Genomic DNA, 24,962 nt, shown 5'->3' on the forward strand with positions numbered 1-24,962 from the left:
CACACACACACACACACACACACACACACGTGCATGTAAAGCTGGTGAAATCCTGATGAGGCTGAAGGATTTTTAGGGTCTATTTCTACAGAATCACCTGTGTGTTTCTGAAAACAAAGGAGCAGCCAAAGAGAGCAGAACACTCACCAACTCATCTAGCCTATAGAGCTGTCCAAAGCTGATGGAACCTCTGAAGAGAGCAATGAAGACAGAGATCAAAGGCATCTTCACTGGTCGTGGAAGGCACTGGAGAAAGGCAGAATGGGAGAAGCCATGACTCAACCCCATGGGCCAGTGACCCCTGCCCTGCCCCTCCCAGCCCCTTCTCTCCCCCTCCTCCACCTCCTTTGCTCTCCTCAAGATCTTGCACAGGATGTAGCTGCTTAGGTTCTTCACTGTGCCCTCAGCCTCACTGCTGCTCTCATCCACTTTAGCCTCTGCACTTCCAAGTTAGGCTGGGACCATGACATCTCAACATGGGACCCATGTCCTCTGTCATTGTCTGAGGGAGTCCACAGCCCTTTAGCAGCTCCACACACACCTAAATATCTTCTTCGCCTGAGCACTCGGGCCCTTCACTCTGAGAGAGAATTTACAGCATATTCTGACAGTCACAAGCTCCCAAGGGTAGTCACTTATGTGCTATATCCTTACAATTGCCACAAAAAGGAGAAGTAGATGACTGTATAGTAAACAGCAGCTGAAAGCCCTCCAATTCTGCCCTCCAATAAATCAGTGAGAAACCAGGTAAAAACAGTCACCATTAACATTTTGTAAGTTTTTAATCTTTTGATTCAGTGGGAGAAATGCATAGGAGAGTGAGGGCCCTATCTAAAAAAGACAGAGAAATCTGGATTCATACCGAACACCACTAGCCACCATGTGGAGGAGTATGCAGGCCAGGAAGCACGGAGCAGATGGCCTGAAGACCACATACCCAAAGGTGCAGGGGCAGCAAGCCCATCCAGCACAAAAGGGAAAAGGGCCAAAAAGCCATTAGCATTTCAAGAATCCTGGAAACTAACCCAACATCTGCAGGAACCCAGGCAGTACCGAGCACAGAAAAACAAAGCACAGCTGACTCTCAGGAAGAACAGGGGGTTGGTGGCAGTCTCCCTGTCCCGAGTACAACCTGCTGCTCTGCAGTTCCACAGGAACACAGAAAACGGAAGCCCACATTCATGGTGAAAACCAGCAGTGGGCAGCCACTGCCGGGAGCACAATCAGTCTGTGGCTTCCCCAAAGCCTTATTCATAGAGAATGAGCACTCTCTGAGGAGTCTGCTGCCTTCGGGAAGAACCCACTTTCTAGGCTGAACTTGACCTGACCTTGAGCTTGTCCAAGGTGATAAGTACAATGGTCCCCAGCAAAACTCTCAAAACTATCACAGCCACTGCTTAACTTTGTGGATACTCTAAGTAGTTGACAACTCCCTTAGATAAAGGACAAACTAACCCAATAACATTGCCGCAGAGCTAAGTCATGAGTGTCTGTAGGGGACTCAGGAAGCTCTGGCACACTCCTGGGAATCTAGAAATGCACAGGTGCACCCTTCTCTAATGAGAGAGGCTCGAGGTGCTGGACTTCTCACATACACAAGGACTAATGCCAAACCTCTTGCTCCTCCTGGGGTACTAGAATCTACCCATGTGCTGGGAAGAAGGCACCAATGAACAGCCTGGGCAATCAGACTCTGGGACCTTGTCTGGCAAATGTCACTCTTGTTGTCACAACTTGTTCTGAGTCCAGGGGGGCCTCCACAGGAAGCACTGACCCTGGGAGTGCTCAGCATCAGGATCTCCCAACACAAGCAGAATCACCAAGACTGCAGCCAGCTGACACTACCTCTGAGGAAGTACAGACATGGAACTCACTAGGCCCAGAGCACTCGGCATTCACACTATACTCAAATTAGTGAAGGAATCTATGTGTTAAGCACTACAAACATCAAGAGAAGTGTTTCACAGGATAGGAAATAACAGTAAGGGAATACATCTTATGAGAGGAGTGACTCAAGTTTCTGGAATTCAAAAGAACAACTGAGAACTCCCTGCAGGGGCCTGCACCAGCTTCCTCGAGTCACCATAGCTCCTTACTGCCATCTGCCTGGCTTTAAAGCTGGAAGGTTGCTCACAGTTCTGGAGGGCAGGGCCTGATGTCAGAGGCCTGCTGCTCCCTGCTCTATCTGAAGGCTCCAGCGTAGGGTCCTCCATGGGCTCTTCCTAGTTTCTGGCACTTGCTGCATCTTGGGTTGTTGCTTTGCAGCTGCAACTTCCCAGCCTCTGCCTGTGCCATCAGAGTCTTCTTCCTTCCACATCCACATTTGCCTGGAATGGAAGGACAACAGCAATGGATCAGGACCCACTCTGACACAGGATGAGCTCATCATCCCTGACTCTACCTGTGAACACCTTATTTCCACAGAAAGCCTCCCACACAGACATTGAGTGCTAAGGCTTAAACGTTGCAGGACAAACTCCTCATACAATAGGATTTTGAACAGGCAAAAGAAACACCGAACCTGTGGATCAGACCCTGCAGATGGCCCAGTCCAATGAATAATAAGCAAACAATAGTTTCAGAAACCTGTGGGACACCATCAAGCATAACACATATGCATAAAGAGTCCAGAGAGACAGGGATATGAGACAGGGACAGCAAGAATATATGAATTGTGTCCCCAAATTGCCTAAACATTTTGAACAAGAATAATCAAAATATGCATGGGTGTTTGGCCTAGTCATAAAGCAAACAGGACATCAATATCCAACAAAGAAATGGTTCAATTTGATTCCCTAGCTCTGTCTCCTGTTTCCAGCTTCCTGCTCCTATGAATATTGGGAGGCAGCAGTGAGGGTCCAAGTCGTTGGGCTCATTCCACACATGGGGAAAACTTGGATTGGGAACCCAGTTCCCAGCTGTGATCTTACAGTTGTAGAAAGTACTTCAGAGGAGTCAATCAGCAGCTGGAATATCTCTCATGCCTCTATCGCTGACACATCATAGGATGCAAAAATATACATGGAGTTCAATGAACTGCACTAGTAGAAATTCACATCCTAGTAAGTTGGAAGGCAAAGACAAAGATATGCAAGGGCCTCCAGAATGAATTGTCATGCACAAAGTATCTCTGAGAAGATGAACACTGGTATGGCTGTAATCCGTTTTTAAAAAGTATAGCTAGTAATGTTGTGGAATTTAAACATCACACTTTATTCTGCAAATCCCTCACAAGTTTTTTTTAATTTGTTTTATTTATTTGACAGGTAGAGTTACAGAATTTAAGAGAGAGACAGAGAGAAAGGTCTTCCTTTTATTGGTTCACTCCCCAAATACTGCTACAGCTGGAACTGTGCCTATCCAAAGCCAGGAGCCAGGTGCTTCTTCCTGGTCTCCCACATGGGTGCAGGGGCCCAAGCACTTGAGCCATCCTCCACTGCCTTCCTGGGCCACAGCAGAGAGCTGGACTGGAAGAGCAGCAGCCAGGAATAGAACCGGCGCCCATATGGCATGCCGGCACTGCACGTGGAAGATTAACCAAGTGAGCCACAGTGCCGGCCCCTCCCTTAAAAGTTTGACTTCTTCAGAAAAGTTCAGAGTGTCAGTATACATAGTAGCCAAATGTGTAAGTGACCCATTTACCCAGCATGTGATAAATGAAAAGTATTAATATGCTTCGTTCACACAGTAGATATTACTCAGCCATAAAAGGATCAGGTGTGGATATATGCTACAATATGGATGAACCTTGGATATATTTTGCTTATTGAAAGAAAACAGACAGGCCGGCGCCGTGGCTCAGTAGGCTAATCCTCCACCTTGCGGCGCCGGCACACCGGGTTCTAGTCCCGGTCAGGGCGCCGGATTCTGTCTGAGGTTGCCCCTCTTCCAGGCCAGCTCTCTGCTATGGCCAGGGAGTGCAGTGGAGGATGGCCCAGGTGCTTGGGCCCTGCACCCCATGGGAGACCAGGAAAAGCACCTGGATCCTGGCTCCTGCCATCGGATCAGCGCGGTGCGCCGGCTGCAGCGGCGGCCATTGGAGGGTGAACCAACGGCAAAAGGAAGACCTTTCTCTCTCTGTCTCTCTCTCTCACTGTCCACTCTGCCTGTCAAAAAAAAAAAAGAAAGAAAGAAAGAAAACAGACATAAAAGTGACCCTCTATCTCCATGATATGGCCAGAAGTGAAAATAAATCCACAGAGACAGGAGGTAGATAAGGGTTACCAAGGCAAGGCAGGGGGAGAGAATGAGGTTCTCTGACAAGGAGTATGGTGTTTCCCTTTGAGATGATGAGAAAAGTACAGAAATTACAAGACAGGAAAACCTGAATATACCAAGACCCAGTGAACAGTATGCTTTGTTTATTTTTAAAGATTTATATACTTGAAAGGCAGAGTGATGGGGAGTGGGGGATGATAGGGAGATCAATCCACTGGTTCAGTCCCCTCAGATGACTGTAATAGCCAGGACTGGGCCAGCCTGAAACCACAAGCCAGGAGCTTCCTCCAGATCTTTCACATGGCTGGCAGGAGACCAAGCACTTGGGCCATCTCCCACTGTTTCCCCAGAAGCATTGGCATAGAGCTGGATCAGAAGTGGAGCAGCCAAGGGGCTTCCATAGCTTAGACAGCTCATAGCAAGAGTCTCGGCTGATTGCTGATATATACAGAACTTTCAATCCTACAGCTAAAGATTTTACATTCTTCTCAGCAGTACATGGAACCTTCTCTAGGATTGACCACATACTAGGCCATAAAGCAAGTCTCAGCAAATTCAAAAGAATTAGAATCATACCATGCAGCTTCTCAGACCATAAAGGAATGAAGTTGGAAATTAGCAACTCAGGAATCCCTAGAGCATACGCAAACACATGGAGATTGAACAACATGCTCCTGAATGAACAATGGGTCATAGAAGAAATTAAAAGAGAAATCAAAAATTTTCTGTAAGTAAATGAGGATAACAGCACAACATACCAAAACTTATGGGACGCAGCAAAAGCAGTGTTAAGAGGAAAGTTTATATCAATAGGTGCCTACATCAAGAAATTGGAAAGGCACCAAATCGATGAGCTTTCAATTCACCTCAAGGATCTAGAAAACCTACAGCAAACCAGACCAAAATCTAGTAGGAGAAGAGAAATAATTAAAATCAGAGAAGAAATCAACAGGATTGAATCAAGAAAAACATTCCAAAAAATCAGCCAAACGAGGAGCTGGTTTTTTGAAAAAATAAACAAAATTGACACTCCATTGGCCCAACTAACTAAAAAAAGAAGAGAAAAGACCCAAATCAATAAAATCAGAGATGAAAAAGGAAATGTAACAACAGACACCACAGAAATAAAAAGAATCATCAGAAATTACTACTAGGACTTGTATGCCAGCAAACAGGGAAACCTATCAGAAATGGATAGATTCCTGGACACATGCAACCTACCTAAATTGAACCAGGAAGACATCGAAAACCTAAACAGACCCATAACTGAGAAAGAAATTGAAACAGTAATAAAGGCCCTCCCAACAAAGAAAAGCCCAGGACCCGATGGATTCATTGCTGAATTCTACCAGACATTTAAAGAAGAACTAACTCCAATTCTTCTCAAACTATTCAGAACAATCGAAGAAGAGGGAATCCTCCCAAATTCTTTCTATGAAGCCAGCATCACCTTAATCCCTAAGCCAGAGAAAGATGCAGCACTGAAAGAAAATTACAGACCATTATCCCTGATGAACATAGACGCAAAAATCCTCAATAAAATTCTGGCCAATAGAATGCAACAACACATCAGAAAGATCATCCACCCAGACCAAGTGGGATTTACCCTGGTATGCAGGGATGGTTCAACATTCGCAAATCAATCAATGTGATTCACCACATTAACAGACTGCAGAAGAAAAACCATATGATTATCTCAATAGATGCAGAGAAAGCATTCGATAAACTACAACACCCGTTCATGATGAAAACCCTAAGCAAACTGGGTTTGGAAGGAACATTCCTCAATACAATCAAAGCAATCTATGAAAAACCCACAGCCAACATCGTATTGAATGGGGAAAAGTTGGAAGCATTTCCACTGAGATCTGGTACCAGACAGGGATGCCCACTCTCACCACTGCTATTCAATATAGTTCTGGAGGTTCTAGCCAGAGCTATTAGGCAAGAAAAAGAAATTAAAGGGATACAAATTGGGAAGGAAGAACTCAAACTATCCCTCTTTGCAGATGACATGATTCTTTATTTAGGGGACCCAAAGAACTCTACTAAGAGACTATTGGAACTCATAGAAGAGTTTGTCAAAGTAGCAGGGTATAAAATCAATGTGCAAAGATCCACAACCTTTGTATACACAGGCAATGCCATGGCTGAGAAAGAACTTCTAAAATCAATCCCATTCACAATAGCCACAAAAAAATCCAACACCTTGGACTTAACCAAGGATATTAAAGATCTCTACTATGAGAATTACAAAATCTTAAAGAAAGAAATAGAAGAGGATACCAAGAAATGGAAAAATCTTCCATGCCCATGGATTAGAAGAATCAACATCAGCAAAAGGTCCATTCTCCAAAAGAAATTTATAGATTCAATGTGATACCAATCAAAATGCCAAAGGCATTCTTCTCAGATCTAGAAAAAAATGATGCTTAAATTCATATGGAGACACAGGAAAACTTGAATAGCTAAAGCAATCATGTACAACAGAAACAGAGCTGGAAGTATCACAATACCAGATTTCAGGACATACTACAGGGCAGCGGTAATCAAAAAGCAGGGTACTGGTACAGAAACAGATGGATAGACCAATGGAACAGAATTGAAACACCAGAAATCAACCCAAACATCTACAGCCAACTTATATTTGATCAGGGATCCAAAACCAATCCCTGGAATAAGGACAGTCTATTCAATAAGTGGTGCTGGGAAAACTGGATTTCCATGTGCAGAAGCATGAAGCCAGACCCCTACCTTTCACCTTACACAAAAATCCACTCAACATGGATTAAAGACCTAAATCTACGACCCAACACCATCAAGTTATTAGAGAACATTGGTGAAACCCTGCGAGATATAGGCACAGGCAAAGACCCAAGACTCTTGGAAAAAATCCTGGAGGCACAGGCAGTCAAAGCCAAAATTAACATGTGGGATTGCATCAAATTGAGAAGTTTCTGTACTGCAAAAGAAACAGTCAGGAGAGTGAAGAGGCAACCGACAGAATGGGAAAAAATATTTGCAAACTATGCAACAGATAAAGGGTTAATAACCAGAATCTACAAAGAGATCAAGAAGCTCCACAACAACAAAACAAACAACCCACAGAAGAGATGGGCCAAAGACCTCAATAGACATTTTTCAAAGGAGGAAATCCAAATGGCCAACAGGCACATGAAAAAATGTTCAGGATCACTAGCAATCAGGGAAATGCAAATCAAAACAACAATGAGGTTTCACCTCACCCCGGCTAGAATGGCTCACATACAGAAATCTACCAACAACAGATGCTGGAGAGGATGTCCGGAAAAAGGGACACTAACCCACTGTTGGTGGGAGTGCAAACTGGTTAAGCCACTATGGAAGTCAGTCTGCAGATTCCTCAGAAACCTGAATATAACCTTACCATTCAACCCAGCCATCCCACTCCTTGAAGTTTGCCCAAAGGAAATTAAATTGGCAAACAAAAACGCAGTCTGCACCTCAATGTTTATTGCTGCTCGATTCACAATAGCTAAGACCTGGAATCAACCCAAATGCCTATCAACAGTAGACTGGATAAAGAAATTATGGGACATGTACTCTATAGAATATTATACAGCAGTCAAAAACAATGAAATCCGGATATTTGCAACAAAATGGAGGAATCTGGAACACATCAGGCTGAGTGAAATAAGCAAGACCCAGAGGGACAAATATCATTTGTTCTCCCTGATCGGTGACAACTAACTGAGCACCAAAAAGGAAACCTGTTGAAATGAAATGGGCACTTCGAGAAAGAGTGACATGAGCAGCCCTTGTCCTGACTGTTGATGTACAACTTAATACTTTATCCTTTTTAGTACTTTCTTGGTTCTACTTAATAATATTGATTGAACTCTGTAATCAACACACAATTATTCTTAGGTGTTTAAAGTTAACGGAATCTATAAATTGCTTTTAGGAGAATGGACATTTTGATGATGTTGATTCTTCCAATCCATGAGCATGGAAGATTTTTCCATTTTTTGGTATCCTCTTCTATTTCTTTCTTTAAGATTTTGTAATTCTCATCGTAGAGATCTTTAACGTCCTTGGTTAAGTTTATTCCAAGGTATTTGATTGTTTTTGTAGCTATTGTGAATGGGATTGATCTTAGCAGTTCTTTCTCAGCTGTGGCATTGCTTGTGTATACAAAGGCTGTTGATTTTTGTGCATTGATTTTATATCCTGCCACTTTGCCAAACTCCTCTATGAGTTCTAATAGTCTCTTAGTAGAGTTCTTTGGATCCTCTAAGTACAGAATCATATCATCTGCAAAGGGGGATAGTTTGACTTCTTCCTTCTCAATTTGTATTCCTTTAATTTCTTTTCCTTGTCTGATGGCTCTGGCTAAAACTTCCAGAGCTATGTTAAATAGCAGTGGTGAGAGTGGGCATCCCTGTCTGGTGCCAGATCTCAGTGGAAATGCTTCCAACTTTTCCCCATTCAGTAGGATGCGGGCCATGAGTTTTTCATAAATTGATTATATTGAGGAATGTTCCTTCTATACCCAATTTGCTTAGAGATTTCATCATGAAGGGGTGTTGAATTTGATCAAATGCTTTCTCTGCATCTATTGAGATAATCATATGGTTTTTCTTCTGCAGTCTGTTAATGTGGTGAATCACATTGATTGATTTGCGAATGTTGAACCATCCCTGCATACCAGGGTAAATCCCACTTGGTCTGGGTGGATGATCTTTCTGATGTGTTGTTGCATTCTATTGGCCAGAATTTTATTGAGGATTTTTGCGTCTATGTTCATCAGGGATAATGGTCTGTAATTTTCTTTCAGTGCTGCATCTTTCTCTGGCTTAGGGATTAAGGTGATGCTGGCTTCATAGAAAGAATTTGGGAGGATTCCCTCTTCTTCGATTGTTCTGAATAGTTTGAGAAGAATTGGAGTTAGTTCTTCTTTAAATGTCTGGTAGAATTCAGCAGTGAATCCATCGGGTCCTGGGCTTTTCTTTGTTGGGAGGGCCTTTATTACTGTTTCAATTTCTTTCTCAGTTATGGGTCTGTTTAGGTTTTCGATGTCTTCCTGGTTCAATTTAGGTAGATTGCATGTGTCCAGGAATCTATCCATTTCTGATAGGTTTCCCTGTTTGCTGGCATACAAGTCCTTGTAGTAATTTCTGATGATTCTTTTTATTTCTGTGGTGTCTGTTGTTACATTTCCTTTTTCATCTCTGATTTTATTGATTTGGGTCTTTTCTCTTCTTTTATTAGTTAGTTGGGCCAATGGAGTGTCAATTTTGTTTATTTTTTCAAAAAACCAGCTCCTCGTTTGGCTGATTTTTTGTAATGTTTTTTTGGATTCAATCCTGTCGCTCCCCCTCTTCGTGGAGGAACGACACTAGACCCTGCGCTGTTCTTTTGTCTGCTCAGCCCTCCCCGGGTTTGCTGCTGGTTCTTCCCGGGTTGGCTACCGACCCTTCCACCTCCATGGAAGGGCGGTTCCCCCTGCCACTTTCCCCACTTCCGCGGGGGAGCGGCACGCTGCCGGCCGGCTCTCTCGGGGGCTGCTCAGGTGTTCCCTTTAGATGTTCCCCTTAGATGTTCCTGGTGCATGCCGTCTCTCTCCTCCTTTATAGTCCTCTTCCACCAATCCCAACTCTGCTACCCACACGCCGAGTACGCTGCTCTCCTCCAATCAGGAGCAAGATCAGCTCCTGCAGCTCAGTCAATCAAATTGGTGAGAGGCAGCTGTGTAGAAGATGTTTACTCCCTTCTCAGCGCCATATTTTGGGAGAGCCGATGCATATAATAAGTCTTAATTCCAGTAACTTAGTCTAGTCCGAGTTGCTCCCCACACAATCCTGTTAATTTCTTGTCTGATTTTATTTTTTTTTTTATTTTGATAATTTTATTTCAGAATAGTTTTAAATTTCAAAAATAAAACTTGTTAGGTAGTAATACCAAGAGTTCCCATATAACTCTCCCCTCATGTCCCCTATTAACACATCATGCTAGTATCTTGCATAATTAATGAACCACACTCACTGTCCTTTATTTTTTTGAGCCAGAAACCTTTATCCCTCTCATTCTTCTAATCTCTAGTAATCATCATTCTATGTTCAGATTGAGTAGTCATTTTCTTTCTTAAGTTTTAGTGCCCACATATAAGGTGGTGGTGAAGGGCATGCACTATTTGCCTTTCTATGTCTGGCTTGTTTCACTCACATGATGTCTTTCAGAACTATCCATTTTGCCGTAAATGACATTATTCAATTGTTTTATAGGTAAATAATATTCCACGGTGTATATATGTATTGCATCTTCTTTTTTTTAACTTTTATTTAATGAATATAAATTTCCAAAGTACGATGTATGGGTTACAATGGCTTCCCCCCCATATCGTCCCTCCCACCCACAACCCTCCCCTTTCCCACTCCCTCTCCCCTTCCATTCACATCAGGATTCATTTTCTATTATCTTAATATACAGAAGATCAGCTTAGTATATATTAAGTAAGGATTTCAACAGTTTGCTCCCACACAGAAACATAAAGTGAAAAATAATAGATGATTTTTTTAAATGATGATGAAATCAGATCAGACCTATTGTCATGTTTAATCCCAGTGAGAGTCAAGTTGGGAGTTGATAATTTCTTTTTTTTTTTTTTTTACAGAGGATCAGTTTAGTATACATTAAGTAAAGATTTCAACAGTTTGCACCCCCATAGAAACACAAAGTGAAATATTTTGTTTGAGTACTCGTTATAGCATTAAATCTCAATGCACAGCACATTAAGGACAGAGATCCTACATGAGGAGTAAGTGCACAGTGACTCCTGTTGTTGACTTTACAAATTGACACTCCTGTCTATGGCATCAGTAATCTCCCTATGCTCCAGTCATGACATTATTCAATTGTTTTATAGGTAAATAATATTCCACGGTGTATATATGTTGACTTTACCAATTGACACTCCTGTCTATGGCATCAGTAATCTCCCTATGCTCCAGTCATGACATTATTCAATTCTTTTATAGGTAAATAATATTCCATGGTGTATATATGTATTGCATCTTCTTTATTCATCTGACAATAGGCACTTTGATTGATTCCATATTTTGGCTATTGTGAACAGTGTTGCTATAAATGTGATTGAGCAGATCTCTTTGATGAAGTAAGTTTATGTCTTTTGGGACTATCCCAGTAGTAGCCACTCTACGTTTCATTTCCAGTTTTTAATGACATATGCATGGTATTTTCCAGAGGGGCTTCATTCATTTTCACTCCAACCAATGGTGTATAAGAGTTGCCCTTTCTCACATCCTCAGCAGCATGTTACTCTCTCTCTCTCTCTTTTATGATAGTTATTCTGTTAGGGGTAAGGTGATCTGTCATGGTGGTTTTGATTTGCATTAACTTGATTGCTAGTGATATTTGAGAATTTGGAATATAAGTTGGTATATCCATTATGGAAATAGAATGGTGGTTCTTCAAAAAATTAAAAATAGGACTACGTATGATTTAGCAAGTCTGCTTCTATCTCTCTAAAAGATAAACTTAGTGCGTCAAAGAGATAGTATGTGCACTCCAATGTTTATTGCAGCACTATTCATAGTTGCTTTGTACTTTTTTTTGTTTGTTTTTTTTTTGTTTTTTTTTTTTTATTTTTTTTTTATTTTTTTATTTTTTTTTATCTTTTACTCAATGAATATAAATTTCCAAAGTACGACTCATGGGTTACAATGGCTTCCCCCCCCATACCGTCCCTCCCACCAACAACCCTCCCCTTTCCCACTCCCTCTCCCCTTCCATTCACATCAAGATTCATTTTCGATTATCTTAACATACAGAAGATCAGCTTAGCATACCTTAAGTAAGTATTTCAACAGTTTGCTCCCACACAGAAACATCAAGTGAAAAATAATAGATGATTTTTTTAAATGATGATGAAATCAGATCAGACCTATTGTCATGTTTAATCCCAGTGAGAGTCAAGTTGGGAATTGATAATTTCTTTTTTTTTTTTTTTACAGAAGATCAGTTTAGTGTACATTAAGTAAAGATTTCAATCGTTTGCACTCTTTTGATTTCTTGAATGACCCAGTGTTCATTCAGGAGCATGTTGTTCAGTCTCCATGTGTTTGCATACTTTCTAGGGTTTCCTGAGTTGTTAATCACCAGCTTCATTCCACTGTGGTCCGAGAAGCTGCATGGTATGATTCTAATTCTTTTAAATTTGCTGAGACTTGCTTTATGGCCTAGTATGTGATCAATCCTAGAGAAGGTTCCATGCACTGCTGAGAAGAATGTAAAGTCTTTAGATGCAGGATTGAAAGTTCTGTAGATATCTGTTAGATCCATTTGGGCAATAGTGTCAATTAAATCTGCTGTTTCCTCGTTGATCTTCTTCTGGATGATCTGTTTCTGAGAGTGGAATATTGAAGTCCCCCAGTACTATTGTATTGGAATCTAAGTCTCCCTTGAAGTCCCTTAACATATCTTTTAAATAAACCGGTGCCCTGTAATTAGGTGCATATACATTTATAATAGTTACATCTTCCTGTTGAATTGAACCCTTAATCATTATATAGTGTCCCTCTTTGTCTCTCTTAACAGTTTTTGTATTAAAGTTTATTTTGTCTGATATTAATATGGCTACACCTGCTTTTTTTTGGTTTCTGTTGGCATGGATATCTTTTTCCTACCTTTCACTTTCAGTCTACTTGCATCTTCGTTAGAGAGATGTGTTTCTTGTAGGCAACAAATAGTTGGGTTGTGTTCCTTAAGCCAATCAGCCAATCGGTGTCTTTTAACTGAAGAGTTAAGTCCATTAACGTTTAATGTGACTATTGATACATAGTGACTTTGCCCTGCCATTTTCCCGGAGATATTTCTAGTATATGCTTTGAGCTTCCCATGCTCTTTTACTGGTAGGTGTTCTTCCTTTACCTTCTTTCATATTGATGGCCGTGTTTCTGTGTTTCTGAGTGTAGCACATCTTTAAGCATCTTTTGCAGGGCCAGACGAGTGGCCACAAAGTCTTTTAATTTCTGTTTGCCATGAAAGGTCTTTATTTCACCTTCATTCACAAATGAGAGCTTAGCAGGATATAATATTCTGGGCTGGCAATTTTTCTCTCCTAGCACCTGTGCTATGTCTCGCCATTCCCTCCTAGCCTGTAGTGTTTCTGATGAGAAGTCTGCTGTGAGTCTGATTGGAGATCCTCTGAGAGTAATCTGACGTTTCTCTCTTGCACATTTTAGGATCTTTTCTTTATGTTTCACTGTGGTGAGTTTAATTACAACGTGTCGTGGTGAGGATCTTTTTGGTCATGTTTACTGGGGGTTCTATGAGCTTCCTGTACTAGAATGTCTCTGTTGTTGCTTGGCATAGTTAATTCTTCTTCCCTCACTGTGAGTTTTTTTTTAATACTATGTCTGTGTAAAGTGGACTGCCTGCTGTTGGAGGAGCCTTGGAGGCTTGAGATGGGTGTGGCCTGAGAGCTCTGCTTGGTTCTTCCAGGTTACAGGTGTGCAAAGGTGACACCCTCAGGTTACGCATGGAAATCTCTCTCTTTTTATTTATTTATTTATTTATTTATTTATTTTTTATTCAGGAGGTAAGTAATACCGCACGGCTGAGCAGAATTGATGGTATTTAGTTTCCGATCTCTGGCTTCTACCCAAAGAGTCTGTGCCAGCTCAGTTTCTCCTGCAGACTCGCACTGGGTTGCCTAGGTTACTGAATTGTAGCCTTAGCTCTCCCCTTTTATTATGTATATCCTGAGTGGGGCCTGCTCTTTGTCTCTTGCTCGCCTTTGCAAGGTTGGCGGAGAGAGAAACTAGTCTGTACCAGTACCCCCCCACCCTTTTTTCTTTTTCCTTCTCTCCTGTAGTCAGTCTGGTGAACTTTCCCGCTTCAAAGCCTGCTTCCCTCTAGATTCTGTCTGCCATTTCCCCACCAATGTCTCCGGTTACTCAGCTCACCTCCCCTTCCAGCACCAAGGTGTGGACTCGGAGCCCTGGCCACCCTCCTCTCCCCGCTGGTGTCTGTGCCACATCCACTCCCCTTCCCGCACTGGCACGCAGACCCTGCGGCTCCCGCGGCTCGGCTTCCGCGTGGTGGGCAACCTTGCTCTCCCAGTAGGTCCTCTGAGTCATAGCTACTAGATCTGGAAGAGTTTCCTCTGCAATTTTTTCCTGATCCTTTTTCTGAGGCTACCATAACTCCACTTTTATTAAACTAAATTTTCCTGGACTATCGGTGCACACCCTCACTATTCCGCCATCTTGGCTCCGCCCCTCAGCATTGGCCATTGCAGCCATCAGGGCAGTGAACCAGCAGATGGAAGTCCTTTCTTTCTGTCTGTTCCTCTCAAATAAATAAATAAAAAGAAAACTCTTTTTAAAAAAGCCCATGGGTATTTCTTTCCATGCCAGCCTCTCCTCTTGGGGCTTACAGCTGTCTCCAGGGGACCATTTTGCCTGCATTCCTGCCTTTCCCTGCACCTCTTGGCCAGATTATCTAAGCCCTAGGGATGTGGACCCTCATAGCTGCTGCTGTCCTACCACCCAGGCAGTGTCTGACGAGGGACACATGGCCATGGATGCAGGACCCCCTTGCCAACCTGCTTCCTGCCTTTTCTGGCCTCCAGACCTGATTCCTTAGTCTCTTCATCTGGAGACCCTCCCATCTGTCTGATCCTCTCCTCCGCCCTCCAACCTGTGGCACACCTCTTACTCAGGAGAACCCCTCGTCTTGTGGCCTCCTGCTGGCTGAACATTGACATTAGATGGCAGTGTTCAATACAAAAGCCTCCCTGTCTCTTGTGCTCATGTGTCTGCTCTGCAGATCCTGTGTCAGAAAGCACTGGCCTGTGTGACAGCTACCAGGGAAGGTCTAATCCTATTGGAAAGTTTCCATCATGTGGGCCAGGGGGCTGTGGAGCCCAACACACTGGTGTTCACAAGGGCTGACCCCTGAGCAGGAAGCCTGTGGCTGAACTGAAGGGATGGGAGCCCAGGATTCTCTCCTGGCTGAAAAGAGTGGCTGCTTCTCCTTAACCAATTACAGGATGGGGGCCTCTCAGCTGCCACGCCCTGCCTGTGGTCCTTGTGGGACAGAACAGAGTCTTTCCTCCTGGCCCCACTCTCTGGCCCACCCACTAGAGCTGTCTTGCAGGAAGGTTGCAAAGCCCTCACCTGTCTGCACTGCTGGCTGCTTCCTTGAAAGAATGCTGTGGCTCAAATGTCCTCCCAAAATACCTGTGCTGGAAACTTAGCCCCCAGTGCAATGGCATTGCAAGGAGGGGCCTTTTATAAAAAAAAAGACTTATTTCTCTGAAAGACAGATTACAGATAGAGAGGGCTAGAAACAGAGAGAGAGATTTTCCATCTACTGGTTCATTCACCAAATGATTTCAATGATCATGGTTGGGCCAGGCCAAAGCCTTGAGTTAGGAATTCCAGCTGGGTCTCCCACACATTGGAAATGGGGCAAGCATTTGGGCCAAATTCTGCTGCTTGCCAGGTGCAATAAACGTCAGTCTTGCCTAGTACCACCAAAGCCTCACTGTACTCAATCATTTGAGCATGCTTTACTCCACAGTGCCCCCTGCCAGACAGCAGGGACCTAGTAGGTTCAGCCTGTAACATGTCCTTGGCTGGCGGGCTCCCTGTCTTCCCCCACCACTGGGGCAACTCCAGTGTTCTCATTATGCATTTAAAAGATTTTTAACGTTATTTATTTTGTGGTGACAGCATCATGGCACTATGGTTTAGGCTGTCAACAATGACGCTGGCATTTCATGCTGGAGTAATGATTTGAGTCCTGGCTCCTCCACTGCATATCTGCCTTCTTCCTAATGTGCCTGCAAAGGCTGAAGGTACCCCAAGTACTTGGGTCCCTGTTCCACATGTGGGAAATCATGATGGAGTTCCACACATGGCTGCTGTGGCATTCTAGGAAGTGAACCAGTGGATGGAAGATCTCTCTGTGTCTCCCTCTCTGTCACTCTGCCTTTCAATAATGAACACATCTTCTAAGTCTTTAAATTTTTGGAGAGGCTGAGACACAGATGGTACTCCCATTTTTTGGTTTATTCCCAAAATTCTTGCAACCAAATGGGATAAACCAGGTAGGAACTGAAGCTGGGAGCTGGAAATGCAACCAAGGATTCCCATGTGGCTGTGGCTGGCAGGAATTGACTTACTCAGGCCATCACTGATGCCTTCTAGAGTCTGCATTAGCAGGAAGCTGGAATCAGGAGCTAAAGACAGGAGGAACTGAACCTAGGTCCAATGATGTGGGTTTTTTTGTAAATATTTCTTGTATTTATTTGAAAGACAGAGACACAGAGAGAGAGAGACAGACAGAGAGGTCTTCCATCCACTGGTTCACTCCCCAGATGGCTGCAATGACCGGAACTGTGCCGATCCAAAGCCAGGGGCCAGGAGCTTCTTCTGGGTCTCCTATGTGCGTGCAGGGGCCCAAGAACTTGGGCCATCTTCTACTGCTATCCCAGGCCATAGCAGAGAACTGGATCGAAAGAGGAGCAGCCTGGACTAGAATCGGTACCCATATGGGATGCCGGCGCATCAGGCCAGGGCTTTAACCTGCTGCGCCACAGCACCAGCTCCGATGTGTGGGTCTCTTAATGAGCATCTTAATCACTAGGCTAAATGTGCTTCTAGTGATTCTTACTATATTTTGAGCATCAGCTTTGCCAATAACAAAGTGCACTGGAAACACAGCAAATTTGTTGCCACACAAATTAACAAGATGATTTTATTGTATAATATTCTATCAATGTAGGCAGAAACTAAAAATCATAGGTTTCATTTTTTTAAATAAGTTGGTCCATGTGGCTTTGGCTGAACAATATGAGAGAAATAGAAGTTCATGTGGAGGCCAGCCCTGTGGCTTAGTGTATAAGGCTGTTGCCTGCAATGCTGGCATCCATATGGTGGTCAGTTCATTGCTCAGCTGCTCTACTTCCAATCCAGCTCCCTGCTGATGACCTGCAAAAATTAGAGGAACAGGACCCAAATGTTTGGCCCTGCCACCCACATGGGAGAACTGAATGATGCTCCTGGTGCCTGGCTTCAGCCTGCCCATCACAGCCATCTCTGGAATGAACCAGCTAATGGAAGAACTCTCTGTCTCTCTCCCTCTCTCTCCCCCACCCTGCAACTCTTTCAAATAAATCAATAAACTTAATACAAAAAAAAGAAGAAGTTAGTGTGGGTCGTAGGAGAGTGCAAGGGATGGTCAGGTAGTTAGGTGCCTGACACCCATGTGGGAGATCTGGATTAAGCTCCATGCTACTAACTGGACACAGCTGTCATTCCTGAGCAGCTCCTTTGTGTCGAGGCTTTGCCAGCAACATCGCCTTCAGTTCCTCCTCCCTCCCACCTCACTGACAGGAGGGTGCAGTTACAAGTTCAGCTGACAGCTAAGAGTTTGGATTCCAGACCCCCACCATGAGATAGGTACTTGGTGGCTCTGGGCCTCAGTGTCCCACACATCAACTGGGGCTACTAACAGTCTCTGCAATACAAACAGCTGCTGCCTGAGCTCTGCTGCTCCCATTGCTATTCCCATCCCATCCCCATTTGAAAGAGGAAGGAAGGAGAGGTCCTAACATCCTGGCTCACGGCTTCAGATCGGCCCAGCTCTCACCAGTGTGACCACTTGGGAAGGGAATCAATAGATGGAGCATGTACAGTAGATGGAGTATCTCAGGATCACTCCCCACCACCACCACCCCTTAATATTACTGTGCCTCTCAGATAAATAAATGCAATCTTTAAAAATGAAAGCATACATAATTCAATGGGAAAAACATCAATGTCTCAAAAGAAATGCAGGTTGAACAGAAGCACACAGGTTACCAAAAGGAAATACAAATGGCCTCATGTGCCTAACAAGACAGCCCCTCACTCCCAACAGGGGAATCCACATAAATCCCACAGAGAAAAGGGTGCCCACATGTGGGAAAGAAATGCTGAACTCTACACCTGTGGTCAGACCAAGGGTAGATGGGCCTTGAGCAGATTGCTGGGGAGCATGCAACCAGGTGCAGCCCTGGGATGACCCAGCAGCTTCACAGCCACCTTTCCTCATAAAGCAATCACCATTCCAGCCCTTGGTTCCATCTGCAGGTGTGCAGAATGGAGCACACACACTCAACTGAGGAGCGGCAGGGTCACTTCTTAAACCCACTGAAGTCGACAGCTGAAAACCTGCTAAGGTCTCTCTCTCTCTCTCTCTCTCTCTCTCTCTCTCACACACACACACACACACACACACACACACACAGGAGGATTATTCACCCATAAAAAGAATGAAATTCTACCATTTGCAGGAAAAATGGCTGGAACTGGAGGACATGCTATTGAGTGAAATAATCCAAACACAGAAAGACAAATGGTGCATGTCCTCTCTTATAGGGTGGCAGCCAATATTTAAAGAGAAAAATGCCTGAATATATAGTTTTACTGGAAATAGAGTGTTTTGTCTCATTTTGTGTTAAATATTTATCCAAGAAAATTGATAGGAATTATATTCTACTAGAGTTTTAATGATTTGGGGACTACTTTAAAATTTACTTTATGTGAGTCAACATGAACATCTTTTCTGTTGGTTATTCTGTGTAGCCTGTGCCTCCTTTCCTACTGGACTATGGTCTTCTCACTTTTTATTTCTGGAACTCTTTATTTAGGGGCACCAATAAGCCTTTGGCTATAATGTAAATTATATGTTATCTCAAAAAATAAATACAAGTTTTTTTAAAAGAACTAGCACACTCTTTGTAGACCAAATCCAAACACTTCAAGATGTGTTGTTGAGAAAAAAATCTGGTAGAAAATCCTCAGCTCAGAGATTGATTTCAACCCCACAACTTCTGAGGAGATTCCAGGGGCCGGGACCATGGTAGAGTAGTTTTTTTTTTTTTAATTTTACAGAGTTAGACAATGAGAGAGAGAGAGAGAGAAAGAGAGAGAGAGAGGTCTTCCTTCCACTGGTCCACCCCCCAAATGGCTGCCACGGCCAGAGATGCACTGATCCGAAGTCAGGAGCCAGGATATTGTACAGAATCTGACTGGAAAAAATGAGCCCCAAAATATTTCCCCTCCCAAATAACAGCCTGAACTACAATGTCAAATAGAGAGTCTTAGTTACACTGCATTTCTTCATTCCCTCATTTCACGTTGATTAACCACATCACCAGCCATCTAATCCCCCAGAAAATGTCAGTCACAAGAAACACAGTAACAATGACCAAGCACCCACAACCCTCCATAACGACATAATCGCCCACAAAACAGACTCTTCCCCAAGACCTCAAAAATCAATCTTCTGAATTTTTTAAATTAAAAGAAATTTCTACCCCATCATAGTCCACCATTCACATAATTTATTCCATAAACAATCCTAAAATCAATGACTCCCAAATGCCCACACTCGGCCCCAAGTTCCAGGAGACTCTCCCGTAGCGTTACAGTGACATAACCCAAGAGAACCAAGATACCCCTCAGTCACAAACACTGTTCTCCCTGAAAACGACCCCAAACTGAACGCGACAGCACAACCAACGCTCCACGGACAACATCCCAGACCCCACAAGCAGAAGCTGGTGGGAAAGCGACAACACAGCCCACAAACACGTACTCCATAAAATATAAAATCAATCCATCAAGAAAACCAACGCGCAGCTCGGGTCCCAGTTCTCAGACGGAAGCTCCCCCGGCCGCTGACAGGAGAAACCCTCATTCCAGTTCGCCCCCAGGAGCTTCATGGCCGCGAGCAGCGCCTGCCACAGGGCGCCCAGCGGCGCGGCGACGCCCACAGCCCGCGTCCGTCCCCCGGCACGCACGCCCCGCGCCCTCCACGCCTCTCCGCGGCTCCCACCTCCCTGAGGAGAGCGCCCGGGCCCGGCCAGGCCCCACGGACGCGCCACAGACGCTGACGCGACGCCGGGGAGCTGGGGCAGCCGTCCACGGGAGAGTTCTCCTCACGCACCCGCAGACCCGCGCTCTCTCCAGTCGGCCCTCTCCGCGGCAGCTCCACGTGCCTGGCTTCAAGCCTGGCCTCCGCATGTGCTGCAGTCCACAGCGCACGCCAACGGACAACAACAAAGCCAACGAAACATTAAAAAAAATGGCCGACGCCAACTGCACAGCATACTCATAGCCTCTGTATTCAAATATGGGCTCCGGAGGGACTCTTTTCTATTGGATAATCGGGAAGAGCAGCAACCAATCAGTAACTCTGTGCTTGCGCATGCGTAGCCATTGGCCTCCGTCTGGGCCGGTCTGCCATCTCTGGAGACCCCGCCCTGAGCTGTGGGGGGGACAGTGCTTTGCGCCTGCGCAGTGATGCGGCACTGGCGGGAGCGCGGCAGGAAGGCCTGGCTGCCTGAAGAGGGCGCCCCTGCGACCCGGCGCCCGCCAGCTCCACACTCTCCAGTCCCGCATCTCACGGCTGCCCCAGAAGCCGGGCGCTGACAGCTGCGGGGCCTGCACCCCGGGACGATCAGCGCAGCCCCCAGCGCTCCTGGAGGCCCTGCCCGAGAGCGCCCCGAGCGGCCACTGCTGGCAGCGCCTCCCTGAACCGGACTCGTTCTGCCCTACCCTCCAAGGGCGGCTCCCCTCAGGGGACCCCCATCAGTCCCCACCGCGTTCCCCGACTGCAGGCGGCCGCAGCCAGCACGGAGGAGCGCGGCCGCCGCAACCCCGCGACCGGGCTGAGCCCGGGGCGCGCGGGCGCTGGAGGCGGCGCGCTTCGCCCCCGCACGAACGCCCGACGCGGGGCCTGCAGGAGCCGGCCCGTGGCCCCTGGGGTCCGTGGGGTGACGGCCGCCGACCCGGACGGGGTCCCCTGTGAGTGGAAGCGGGAGGCACCACGTGGCCGCACGGAAGGAGCGGGGTCAGCGGCCACGTCGGTTAAAAACCTGACCCCAGAGGATTCTCGCTCTGGATGGAGCTTGGGAAGCAGCAGGACGCTGGAGAACCCCGAGATCTGCAGCCGGATAGGTCTGGATTCGAATCTGGACTCCCCCGCTTACTAGGTGCGGGCTCCTAGGAACCTTCCTTCACCTTTCCCGGCCTCATTTCCCCACCACTGCTGCAGGCCCACTTCTCACATCTCATCTCTGCATTTACAGGTTTCTTAGACTCAGCTGAAAGGCCGGATCGTGCGCCGTGTGCCCGGTTTCCTGTCCTTTTGTGTCCACTCTATCACGACAGCAGCAGTGACTCATTTTTACGTTAGCGTCGTTTCTCCTGCTGGATGGTGAACTGCACAACGCAGGGCCTTTCTGTCTCGTTCCTGCCTGTCTCCAGGGTGCAGCACAGTGACTGGGAAGCTGTACGTGTTCCGTGCATACGTGAAGAAGGAATGAATGGGTGCCAGAGCGCGGGGAACGGGTGTGCGCAGAGGGACACACGGCGCAAGCTGGAGATGCCGGGCCACAGGGGGCAGCCGCAGGATGGCATCTGGCCTCTGGGGATGAGGGACATCCTTCGGGGAGAGAGGATGATGCGCCTCACAGAAACTGCTTCCCTCCCCGCCCACCTCAAGGCCAGGGCTCTTCCTGGGGGGACGGGATGCTCTTGCAGCAGGTGGCCCAGGGGTCCCAGCCGGTGGGCTGTGGGAAGGGGCAGGGAGCCTTCCTGAAACAGCAGAGCTCTTTGCAGTCCCCGGGTATTATCTTCCCGCCTGTGCCTCTGCCAAGCCCCCTTCCCGCTGTGGAACAGCCGTAACAGCAGAGACCTCGTCTGTGTGTGTTCCTCTGATGCAAAGCCCCAGGGAATGGGTGCAAGGGCTACGTGTGGACAAAGGCACCGGGAGGGCTCCTGGGCCCAAATGTGTCCTTAGCTGAAACGTTGATGTTATTTTGGGGAGAGTAGCATGCAGGCTATGGAAAGCCCTCTTCCCACTCCCGCCCTCCATCCGTCCAGCTGCCCCTCTGGGTGTTCTGAGTTCCTGAAGAATCCTTCTGGGAAGTGGGTGTGCCAACAACCAAGTCCCTGCTCTTCCTGCAGCAGGTGAGTTCCACATACACTGTGTCTTGTCCCCTGGATGCCACGCCTTGGCTCTCTTTCCGTACAAGCTCATGAGAGAGTGGGAGTTTTCCTTTTTGCTGTTGTAGCTCTTGGCTACACAGCATCCCTCGGAGTCAGTGTCCTGGGGAAAGGCCCCTAGTGTCTCAGGAGCCAGGCTCCAGCCCCCCATGCCCAGCTGTGTGCGTGCAGGTGGTGAGGAGTATGGAGGCAGCACACAGAGTTAGAGACTGAGTTAGGACACAGAGAACCTGACACCTTGCTGCCCACTGAGGAGCCAGGAGCTAGGTGTGGCTACTGAGCCCTGGAAACACCCGAATGGAGATGTGCTCTTCAAGGAAAACATGCACATATTATGAGGATTTAATTCAGAAATGTAAAATATTATTTTTATAATGACTACAAGTTGAAACTATCGCATTCTTGCATTGTAGAGCAACGGGAGAAACCACTGCTTGGGGCACTGGCATCCCATCCTAGTTCGAGTCCTGGATGCTCCACTTTTGATCCAGCTGCCTGCTAGTGCTTCAGGGAAGGCAATGGTGTGATGTCCCAATTGCTTGGGTCACTGCCAGCCACCCCCCTGGAAGACCAGGATGGAGCTCTGAGTTCCTGGCTTCAGCCTATCCCAGACTTGTCTGTTGCAGCCATTTGGGGAGTAAACCGGCAGATCAGAGATCTCTCCCTCTCTCTCTTTCAAATAAATCTTTTTTATACAATGTGACTACTAGGCATGTTTTAATCCTATGTGTGGCATGTGTTTGAGGCCATTTTATTTCTATTTGTGCTTCCCCCAGAGACAGAGCTCAGGGTGGGAGGAGCTAAGCCATGCTGGAAAGAAGCAGAGAAAAGAGGAGACACAGCAGTAGCCAAATGAGACTCCCTGGGCTGGGGTCAGTGCAGTGGGTCCTCATCTGTCTCCCAGGATACTCACTTCTCAGTCTCATTTCCTCATTTCTTTCCTTCGTGTGTGCAAGACGATGAAGGAGGTTAGAGAATGTCTTCGTGCAAGTCTGGGGCTGCTCTCTGTCTTCCAGCTGTGCTATTTCTTCTTCTTTTTCTAAGGACTGATTTATGGGACCAGCGCCGTGGGGTAGCAGGCAAAGGTGCCACCTGCAGTGTCAGCATCCCGTATGGGTGCCGGTTCGAGTCCCAGCTGCTCCACTTCTGATCCAGCTCTCTGCTGTGCCCTGAGAAGGCAGTGAAAGATGGCCCAAGGCCTTGGGTCCCTGCACCCACATGGGAGACCCGGAAGAAGCTCCTGGCTTCAGATTAGCACAGCTAATTAGCTACAGGACATGCACCCAGGGGTGTTGTCGCTCCCCGTCTTCGTGGAGGAACGACACAGGACCCTGCGCTGTTCTTTTGTCTGCTCGGCCCTTCCTGGGTTTGCTGCTGGTTCTTCCCAGGTTGGCTACCGACCCTTCCACCTCCGTGGAAGGGCGGTTCCCCCTGCCACATTCCCCACTTCCGCGGGGGAGCGGCACACCGCCGGCCGGCTCTCTCGGGGGCTGCACAGGTGTTCCTTCAGATAGATGTTCCCCTTAGATGTTCCCCTTAGATGTTCCTCTTAGGTGTTCCTGGTGCATGTTGTCTCGCTCCTCCTTTATAGTCCTTTTCCACCAATCCCAACTCGGCTGCCCACACGCCGAGTACGCTGCTCTCCTCCAATCAGGAGCAAGTCCTACAGTTTATTGGTTGAACTGGAGGCAGCTGTGTAGAAGCTGTTTTTCTCCTCTCCCAGCGCCATATTGTGGGGGAGCAGATGCATAGAATAAGTCTTAATTCCAGTAACTTAGTCTAGTCCGAGTTGCTCCCCACAGGTGTGGTCAGGGGCCAGCGGGCTTCGGGGTCCGCAGCACGCACAGGTGGATCCTCGGTCCCTGGTGTCCCATGCTGCCCCTCCCCCAGGGCCACGATGTGGACACTGCCCCGCCCCCAGGCTCTCTGGGTCACCTGGGGGCTCCGTGGGTACCTGCAGGGTGCGGAGGCAGGCCAGGCACAGGGCCCACAGCTTGTACTCCCTGAAGGACCGGCCCAGCTTGCACAGGAGGTCCTGCAGGGACAGGTTCTGTGGGAGCAGAGAAGGGGACTTCCCGGGGGCGTGGCAGGTGACACCCCGCTCCTGAGAGGCGAGGCTGGGGAAGCAGTGAGGTCGGAGTGAGCATGGGTGAGGCTGGAGGCCTGGCCGCTGTGAAGTCAGACGTGGCAGGGCCCCCAGGAGCCGGCACAACCATGGGCACAGCAGCCCCAGGGCGGCACACCATGCACTTGTCCCCTATATGAGGATGCCTTTGGGGACCTGGGCTCAGTGACCTGAGTGGTCACCCGGGTGCAAAGGGCAGGGAGCGTGTGGGAGCCAGGGTCAGGGAGCCGTGTCCAGGGGGTAGTCAGGGAGGATGAGGAATTTCTGGGAGGAGGTGGTGACGGACGCTGTGCGGGCCACTGAGCAGGCGGTCAGAGCACAAGGCCCACACTCGCTCTGTGTGTCTCCCTGGAGGGCAGGTCCTCCACATGGGCTCAGACACACAGAAGGCTCCAGAGGCCAGTGTCCTCCCGGAGACCCCTTTCCAAGGCCCCTTGTGTATCAGAGGGGCTGGAGTGTGTGCTGGGGCAGCCCATATGCCTGGGGGGCTGTGCCTTGTGTGGGGGCTGAGGTCAGGAGTCTCGATGCCAGAACCGTGGCTGGGCATTGTCCTA

At 46.9% G+C, this 24,962-nt stretch overlaps 2 long non-coding RNA genes across 4 annotated transcripts in view; one reads left to right on the forward strand and one right to left on the reverse strand.

Moving 5' to 3' along the window:
• LOC127485381 (uncharacterized) overlaps nucleotides 1–20,417 on the reverse strand; it is a 50,556-nt gene extending 30,139 nt beyond the window's left edge. Inside the window, exons 1-3 of one of the 3 annotated variants that reach the window (XR_016227184.1) lie at nucleotides 20,221–20,417; nucleotides 2,135–2,327; nucleotides 125–246 (exon numbers count right to left, since the gene is read on the reverse strand). This is a non-coding gene — a long non-coding RNA (uncharacterized LOC127485381). Of the gene's footprint in view, nucleotides 1–124; nucleotides 247–2,134; nucleotides 2,328–20,109 lie in introns of those variants that run through there. The other 2 variants (XR_016227186.1, XR_016227185.1) reach the window with 2 other exon arrangements.
• A 617-nt stretch (nucleotides 20,418–21,034) lies between these two features.
• On the forward strand, nucleotides 21,035–23,972 carry LOC149119923 (uncharacterized). Its single transcript, XR_016227187.1, has 4 exons — nucleotides 21,035–21,268; nucleotides 21,365–21,567; nucleotides 22,161–22,247; nucleotides 22,697–23,972. It is a non-coding gene; the product is annotated as an uncharacterized LOC149119923 (long non-coding RNA).
• Nucleotides 23,973–24,962: the final 990 nt, after the last annotated feature.

This window comes from Oryctolagus cuniculus, chromosome 21 (genome assembly GCF_051225735.1).
Source record: "Oryctolagus cuniculus isolate XC-2025 breed Fujian yellow rabbit chromosome 21, ASM5122573v1, whole genome shotgun sequence".
Taxonomy (NCBI): Eukaryota; Metazoa; Chordata; class Mammalia; order Lagomorpha; family Leporidae; genus Oryctolagus; species Oryctolagus cuniculus.